The following is a 9397-nucleotide window of genomic DNA, read 5'->3' as shown; positions in this document are numbered from 1 at the left end:
CTCTTAGAAGAAAACACAGGCGTAAATCTTCACGAACTTGCCCTAGGCAAAGCCTCCAAATATGACACCACAAGTACAAGTGTCAAAATAAAAAAAGAAATTGAATTTCATCAAAATCCATTAAAAACTTTTGTGCTTCAAATTATACTACCAAGAAAGCAAAGAGACACCCAGAAAATGAGACAAAATATTTGTAAATCATGTATCTGGTGAGGGACCTACATCTAGAAGGTATAAAGAACTCTTACAACACACTAATAAAAACACAAATAACTCAATTTAAAAATGGGCCAAGGATCTGCATACACATTTTCCCAAAGAAGAGGTACAAATGACTAATAAGCACATGAAAATATATTCAACATAGTTGGTCATCAAGGAAATGAAAATCAAAATTATAATGAGACACTATTTCACACCCATTAGAAACAAACTATAGAAATGATCCCTGAAAGTATAGTCTTATTTCACACCTATTAGGATGGTTATAATTAAAAGTCATATAATCAGTGTTGGTGAGGATGAAGAGACATTAGAATCCTCATGCATTGCTGGTGAGACTATGAAATGTTGCATCCATGATGAAAACAGTCTGGTAGTTCCTCAAAAGTTAATGAGATGTAAACCAGACATTGTTTCAATACACGATTTATATCATGTTTAATATGATATAAACATGATATTGTATCAGTACCAATCCAGCGAAAATGTTTCAGTCTTCCTTATCTCACCCTTCAACCCTCTCTTTCTGGCCCCCTGGAACTCTGGACACAAAGAAAATGGTGCAGGGCGGGTGAAATGGTCAATTCATCCCCATCGCCCTATCTGCAGAAAGCCCCTGCTGGGTGTTTTTTTTAAAAATCAAATTCACAGTTTTGATTATTACCTAAGACTAAACATTATAATTTATAAATTGACACTGTTTTGGTAAAATTAAGTGATCACAGGAATTTTACTATCTGAGAATGATCAAAAAATCTTCCAGAGGCTGAGGAAGAATTTCTTCCAATGGACATATTGTAAAGTCACAATGGGACCCAGAAATAGTTTCCTTTTGATTAACTGCCTTGAGTCCTTCTATTCTATACATTGTATACATATATTAAAATTTTTCTATTATAAATTTAGTTCTATAATGTTGCAATGCCCATTGTTTTCTAACAGGTTTATTGAGATATAATTTACACATAATCACCCATTTAAAGCACACACTGTTTTTAGTGTGCTGGTATTTTGACCATCCCACAGTCATTATCTTGGCATATATTTAACACTGATTCTTTCCCTCTTATTTCATGACATATACCAGGTTTCTCAGCTTTAGCACTCTTGCTATTTTGGGCCAGATAATCATTTTTTGTCCCCTGCATCATGGGATGGAGGGTATTTAACAACATACCCAGTCTCTATCCACTATGTCAATAACACACCACTCACATTCTGTTGTGACAATGGAAAAAATCTTCAGACATTACCAAATGTCCCCAGAGATACAAAATCATTCCTGGTTGAGAAACCACTGACACAGATGATGTATTTTTCTCTAGTTGAACTCTGCCCTCTCAGCTCCTGTTTTTGTTTTTATAGTCTATATTAAATGCAAGGCAGGTATTACACACACTCACAGATCATAGGAGGCTGCCCTCACTGCATCTCTACTGGTTCAAACCAGACAACCACTGCAGCTTCAGCTACTCTCCCTGGGCGTCTGTTGTCATAATGGTGTCGCACCCTGAACATTCTTTATGGCCAAGGTCCTACCCAGCCTCCACATGGACAATACGACATGGCCAGCTCTCCTGGAGCTGGAGCCAGGAGGAGGCCTCCTCTCCCACTTGTTATACTCAGTTAGGGAGATCCCACAGCAGAGACCCTAGGCCTTGGCTCTTAAATAAATGTTTACTGTGAAATCTTTGATTTCAACCCCTGCTCCCACAATGAACATTCTTGTATGTAGCTCCTTGTATTCTTAACCAATTATATCCCAGGATAAATCTCTGGATCTTACGGCATACACTCTTTTTTTCCAGTGCATTTGAATGTGGATTGCCAAACCATCTGAAAAGGCTGTGCCAATTTACACTCCCCTCAGCTGTGACAGTATGGATTTTCTAATACCTTTATCAGCAATCATGTGGATCTTTCTTTCTGCCTAATTTCAGTCTGATATAATAAAAACAGTATTTTGTTGTTTTATTTCTTTGTGGATGATGCAAGCTTCTTAAAAGTATGTGAATATCAGGTTTCATAGAAATGCATTTTGGAATCATTTAAATTATGAAAACTTTATGTATTACAAATTTTATGTAGTACAAACTTTGGCAAATACTATTTTGAAGCAATATTTGAACTCAATTTGCATTACCAATTTCCAGAACTAACTCAAAGGGCAAGACTGAGTAAACACATGCCAGAGCTGGTCTTTGGATATTTGGGTAATGTACTAAAGGCCACCTTTGAGTAAACAGAGAGGGGTGCCTGATTGCCTCATTCCTTCTAAAAACTTTATATACAGACATTTATTCCTATTCGCAGAATAAGACAATCTATATAAATGATTTTTATATAACAGGAGAATTATATATTAACATTTATCTATAAAACAAGGCAAATGGGCATTTTTCCCATTCTTATTCTGATGTTAAATAATAACTGTAGCACAGGTTTTGCCTTCCTTCATATAAAAATATGTCTCAGGAAGACTGGTTGAAATTAGGATCTCAGTGTCAGCCACCCTTTTATTATTTATATTATTTATCATAATTATAATTTGCACCTGCAACTGGTGACTTTACTAAGAAATGGAGCAATGTGGGCCAAGTTTACAAGCCAGCATTCCTAAGCAATTTGATTCCTTGAAGCCATTGTGGTTTGTAAGTACTTTCTTTTTGGCCTCTTTGATGAAATGAGGTCTAGGGTAACTTCAACAGCCAAACATCTCCTGTTATATATCTAAACCCTTACCAAACAAGTTTATATGCCTATATGAACAAAACTCAGGCTACCACATATTATGTTAACAGCTGTAGCCATAGGCTATTCTTATAATCACTTCTTCCTTAAATGAGGGCATCTTAACAGAACAGAAATAAAAACTACCCACTGAGGATGTGAATTACTAGATTTAAGCTAAGAGGAACTTAGAAAAGCTAAATTTAATTTTTTTTAAAGACAAAGTTATTGAACAAATCTCTTTTGGATAGTTCAGGCAGCTCCATGCTACCTCCTTGATCAAAATGACAGCTCATCAAGATGAAGGCTAGACATCATGCCAATTTCATATTTACAAAATATGTAGGTGAGGAAAATAAAATAGACTTTGTTCAGTTTAGTGGTTTTCAGATACCCTGCAGTGTATGTTACAAATCCAGATTTCTAGACTTCTTCCCTGGAGATTCTGATTAATATGTTGGAATGGGAATGGAAATCTCTGTTCTTCAGGAAGCACCATGTATCATCAAGTTTGGGAAATACTGCCTTGTTTATCATTTGTTAAATAGAAAAGCTGGACAAAAACTCCTGGCTGGGTCAGAAATCACAAGAGCTTGCAAAAATTAGTTGACATCTAAAACTGAGCAGCAAAATACAGAATTTCCATAGCCACCCTCAACCGGTAAAATGAAAAATTTAGTTGGTTCAAGCAATCAGGGCTTGCTGTTGTACCTCTTAAGAAAAAGGTCAAAACTGGAATAGATACTGGTGAGCAGGAGCTTCCTAAAGTCGTAATTTAGGAAGTGAACAGAATCAAAAGCATGGATAAAGTAAATGGTACCATTAGTTTATATATCACTTGTAAAGCAGTATATTATGATATACTGCTTTCTTATGATGCAAATACTTTGTTTTACATTTATAGAAAGAGCTCTTAAGACTTAATTAAAGACTTTATCATAACAACTCACACACCTTCTGCCAGTCCTCATGCTTGCCTTTTTGACGTGTGCCAACATCAACTATGTCACCATCGTGACCTGATGGACAGCAATGATAGGAAGCCATTTAGGTACAGTGCGAGTGCAGAGATGTAAAGGGGGAAAAAGTGTATCTCAGAAGCAGTAAAACAAGGTTCAGGTTACTTGGGTTAGAGTCAGAGGTCACTATTTAAGTTCAGACAAGGAGAGGAATCAGAATAAACTCCATGTGATCATGTGATAAGTTCATCTGAAAGCATGGGTAGCAAAGGAACAGACACAATATTAGCTGATTTAAATCAGAAGTCAGGAAATTAGAGCTAGATGCCAGAGTCACAAAAGAAAGAATATATGTGAGCATTTGGCATACTGAAGCAAAATAAATATTATGAATCTATCTCACAATGAATAGATCTTCAGCAAACAGAAAGATGCTTATTTGTTATCCTAAATTTGTATTTACTACAGCATGCTTTTACATATATTTATCTCATTTGATTTCACCCTTGCAACATCCCCATGAGGTAAAGGAAGGAGCCCCATTCAGAGAAGAGGAAGCTGAGCTTCCACTGAGGGGCACTTTATCTTAGAATCACACATCCGGTGAGAATCAGAATCAGATTCCAACCCTGGCTTTGTGACTCCAAAGCCCAAGGCATTTTGGCATTTCCACTGGAAAGATTGTATTATCTGTTACCACTGAAATGACAACCAGTCCATGATTTGGTTCTGTGACTCCAGATGAGCCAAAGCCACGTACATGAGTAAGTAGAAGTATTCTCAGGTTCCTTCTTGGTTGTTGGATTTTACCTGTAGTCAGGGTCAAATACCATGTCCCAGAGGGAATGATCTACACTATTACAATGTTCCTAACATGCCAGCAGTCCAGCTAAGCAGATACTCAATGTCAAGAACTGAATTTAGTTTCCTTGCCCAGCCCTCAAAGGCTGAGTGACATTAGGTTTCATAGCGATAACCTCAAGAGACCTAATTCCTTGTTTCTAAATAGGGTAAATGTAATCCACATTGCAGAACTGTTGTGAAATTAGAGATAATGTATGTAAAATATATAGCACAATATCCAACAAAATGGTAGGTATTAGTAATACTAATATTTACTCAATGGTCTTATTTTTACTTGTAATGGTAACTACATTGATTCAATGTATATCAATTCTATATTAAAATAATTCATAAAAGTAATTGTACATTTGAGACAACATAGAATGGTGATTAAGTATATAGACTCTTAATCATAGACTGACTACCACTGTGTGATATTAGGCAAGCTACTTACCTTCTCTGTTCCTCTGTTTCCTCATTTATAACACGTGAGTAAGAGAATCTACCTTGGAGGATTGTGGTGAAAATTAAATGACACAATAAAAATAGCTTAGAATATTCCCTTGCACATAATAGGTATACCTGAGTCTTTGTTTAAGTGAATCAACGTTTATACAAGCCATACACCTCTACTGAAAGCTACAGTGTTTATCAGGCAGCCCCCCCTTACAGCCCCGCTGTTCTCTCTGGGTTTCCATAACTACCTTGTCCATTTAGGTCTGTATTCGTTTTCCCGGGTTGCTGTAACACAGTACCACAACCATGTGGATTAAACAACAGAGATTTATTCTCACAATTCTGAGAGAAGTCAAGATCAAAATATAGGAAGGATTAGTTCCTTTGTGGGAGGGTCCAGGGGAAGCGCCTGTTCCTCGCTTCGGGTCTCTGCCAGCGGCCCTTGGCATTCCTTGGTTTGTAGCTGCATCACTCCAGTCTCTGCCCCCAGCATCACATGGGGTTCTCCCTATGTATCTGTGCTTGCGTTTCCATCTTTTTCTTCTTATAAGGACACCAGTCACATTAGATTAAGATCACCCTAATTAAATATGACCTCATCTTAACTTGATTACATCTACAAAGGCCCTATTTCAAAATAGGGTCACATTCTGAGGTTCTGGCAAGGACAGGAATTCTGGAGGGACACCATTCAACCCAGTACATGTAAGGATGGTAATGATCTTGTGTTTCCAATTCCTTCACTGTAAATAGTCCTTCTATTAAACTATCTAAATTAGCCTATTTGAGAATTTTTCTGGTGAGGACCCCCTCTGGGCTACACTGTGGCCTATAAAGTGGTTATGGTCTCTGGGCTACATTACAGCAAAAAGCAGAAGAGCTTGCACAGCTCTGGGGTCAGAGTGTGATCTCTGCAGCATGAAGGCAATGTGCTCCCGATTATCATTCCTGATAGGAGTGAGCTTTATTCAGATCAATAGCACAGCGTTTATTTACTCCGGTCAGAAAACCACATTAGAACCTTAGCTGTAATTGACATCATCACCTGATTAAATTTATAATGAATTCAGTCATATTCTATGGCCCATCTGGCTTTTACTAACCAAAGAGGTGAGTTAAGTAGCCCCAATCTCTACAGCTATCTAGAAATGTGGTACTGCTTTTGGTTTACTCTCTGGGAGATAGTAGTGGTTTGGATATAGAGGTAGAGGGGGAGCAAAGTAGTCAGTTTTGAGGGCCTCTATTTGGTTCTTTCTACTAAGATAGAATTTACTTATTGGGTCAGGAAACCAATATGTGGATTCTGCAAGATACTGGAAATGTTTATTCCTATAATATATGTGGTAAGTGAGGAAATGATCATAGGATCAATCTTCCATCCCACCAGATCAGTTGTAAAATAAACTCAGGTCAAGACTCCACCTATCCCTTGATTGCCATAAGCCCCATTCTGACTGGAGGTCATGGTGATATTTGGGGACTTTGGAGGTTAGTTCCATAATATCCGGTAACTCTCAGAAGTTTTCCCCATTGCTTTGTTACTCTAACAGTTACTTTATTAGTAATGGGTATACCCCATTACTAATACCAGTCCTTCTGGGCTTGATTTGGGGAACAGCTTCATATTATACATCTATTGCAGAACAGACTATGTCCTCTAAAGGACCTAGCTCCCCCCTCAATTAAGGCACCCCAATCTGTGAACTGGGCCCTTATTTAGATGTGTAAACGGGGTACTTATTTGTCCATTTTTGAACCATGCATACCATTCTTTTCTTTAGCTGTCCATTAAAGATCATGTGGACTACTAAAAGTAAAAACTGTTACCTTCACTGGAAATACTGCCATCAATCATTCATTTGAAAATGAAATGTGTTAAAACCAAGGATTGCCAAGGGCTGCTGGCAGAGACCCAAAGCGAGGAACAGGCGCTTCCCTTGGACCCTCCCACAAAGGAACTAATCCTTCCTATATTTTGATCTTGACTTCTCTCAGAATTGTGAGAATAAATTTCTGTTGTTTAATCCACATGGTTGTGGTACTTTGTTACAGCAGCCCCGGAAAACGAATACAGACCTAAATGGACAAGATAGTTATGGAAACCCAGAGAGAACAGCGGGGCTGTAAGGGAGGGCTGCCTGATAAACACTGTAGCCTTCAGTAGAGGTGTACGGCCAATCTTGGCAGCCCTGCGGCAAGGGAGCTAGAGGAATAGAACTCAGACCTGAAACGCTCTTCCTCTCTGGCCCTTGCATCCCATTGACCAAACACACCTGGGAGCCAGAGGTCAAAGATCATATTGAAGAAATAAAGCCATCAACCTCATGGCACACAGAATGAGATATAAAAGTGAAGGGTAAATCTGGGATGAAAATGCAAAATTTTAAGTACGCCGGTCTATTACATTATTAGGTGTTAACTGGGCCTGGTGAGAGAACATAGTCAACAAACACTTCCATAAGAATGCTGCACTCCAGAGGATAGCAGGTAAACCCCATATTACTTCAGGTGCTGCCACATGGATGGCATTTCTGCTCTGGGGCACCTTGAGATATTTCCCTCTTAAGTGGGAGACAAGTTGCTGTACCTGCTTTTCCCCCTGCAAAGAAAAAGGCACACAATTTGATTGGCCCCGTTGGATTTTGGAGGCTACGTGTTACCCCATTTGACCATACTACTCGAATTCATTTAGCATTCAGCTGTCAGGCTGCTGGTGTTGAATGGGGCTTGAAGTAAGAAAAGGCTTGGCAGAAGGTCCAGGCTACGTTGCCAACTGTCCTGACATTTGGGCCTTATGCCTACACAGGGTCTGGAAATGTCTACAGTAGAGAGTGATGCCCCATTAAGAGAATGACAGTGCAGACCTCTAGGGTTTTTTTGTTAGGCAATGCCTTGTTCTGCTCATAACATTTCTTCATTCAAAAAGCAGCTCCTGGTTTGCCATTGGGCCTGGATAGATTCGGTAGCTGACCATGGAATACCAAGTAATTATGTAACTTGAATTGCCCATTGTCAACTGTGTGTTTTCCGATCTACTGCATTATAAAATTGGATGTGTGCTGCAGTATTCTGTCTTTAGGTGAAAAAAGCATATTTGAAGCTGGGTCCTTGCAGGTCAGGAAGCACAGGTAGATTTCATTAGCATGCAGCCTAAACTCCCATAGTACCTACCTTACTGTTTTGCCACCTTTCCTGGAACTCACATCTATGGTCTTATGGAGACTCCCTATAGCCAGTTAACAGAGGAGGGAAAGTATGGCTCCCTTTCAGTGGGCTGAGCCTCGGAGGGCACCAGCTGGACTTGGACAACTGCTTCACAACAGCAGTTTTACCCTCGGGTTTACCCTTGAACAAGTGGTAAAGGAAATCTTCTCAGAGGGCAGAACGTCAGATGGCACATCTCCTTGTCTACCTCATGCTGGAGGAGAGAGGGCCTGAAACATATATCTACTCTGATTTATGGGAAGAGGCAAAGGGCACTTGGAAAGAACAGTACTGGAGAAACAGCTATCAGGCCACTGGAAAGATAATGTGGATGTACCTCTCATCATGGGCAGACTTGGAATATAAATTCCCTTTGATAACAATAACTTCACACAAGGTGTTTTGGGTCAGAGGCAAAGTTCTTATTGAATACTCCACAGTAAATAATAAGTGGGTTAGTTCCTCTTGCCTTAGTCCTTAACTCCAGGGTAACCCATAAGAGCTGAAGGTAAATTCTCTTATGTGAGCGGCCAAATACCCCCATTGGAGAGTGTTGCGGAAAAATAGTTTTTCTCTTTGTATAAAGGGGGAAAAGGCAACTGTCCTTATTACCTACCTCCATACTTTGGTATGTAAATAAGAGCTGACTGCCCTGGAAAGTGTGGTTCAGTTGGTTGGAGCGTCATCTCACAGGCCAAAAGTTTGCAGGGTTCGATTCCTGGACAGGGCACATATCCAGGTTGCGGGTTCAATCCCTGACCAGGGTGCACACAGGAAGGCAGCCAATCAATGTTTCTCTCTCATGTTGATGTTTTGCTCTCACTTCGATGTTTCTCTCTCTCTTTCCACCCCCCACTCTTTCTCTCTATCTAAAAGCAATATAAAAAAAATGTCCTCTGGTGAGGATTAAAAAAATATTTTTAAAAAAGCTCCCCCAGAGCCAAATAGATCCACTAGTCTCAATAGTCTCTCTCTCTCCGTCT

The 9397-nt window shown here is 39.3% G+C and overlaps 1 pseudogene; it reads right to left on the bottom strand.

Moving 5' to 3' along the window:
• Positions 1 to 389: 389 nt before the first annotated feature.
• LOC129084472 (uncharacterized) lies at positions 390 to 464 on the bottom strand (annotated as a pseudogene).
• Positions 465 to 9397: the final 8933 nt, after the last annotated feature.

The sequence above is a fragment of the Pteronotus mesoamericanus genome, unplaced genomic scaffold, assembly GCF_021234165.1.
Source record: "Pteronotus mesoamericanus isolate MK-2021 breed Mesoamerican mustached bat unplaced genomic scaffold, CSHL_Meso_final scaffold_174, whole genome shotgun sequence".
Classification (NCBI taxonomy): domain Eukaryota; kingdom Metazoa; phylum Chordata; class Mammalia; order Chiroptera; family Mormoopidae; genus Pteronotus; species Pteronotus mesoamericanus.
Note: the sequence above shows the minus strand (reverse complement) of the source record. Positions and strands in the feature narration are given on the sequence as shown.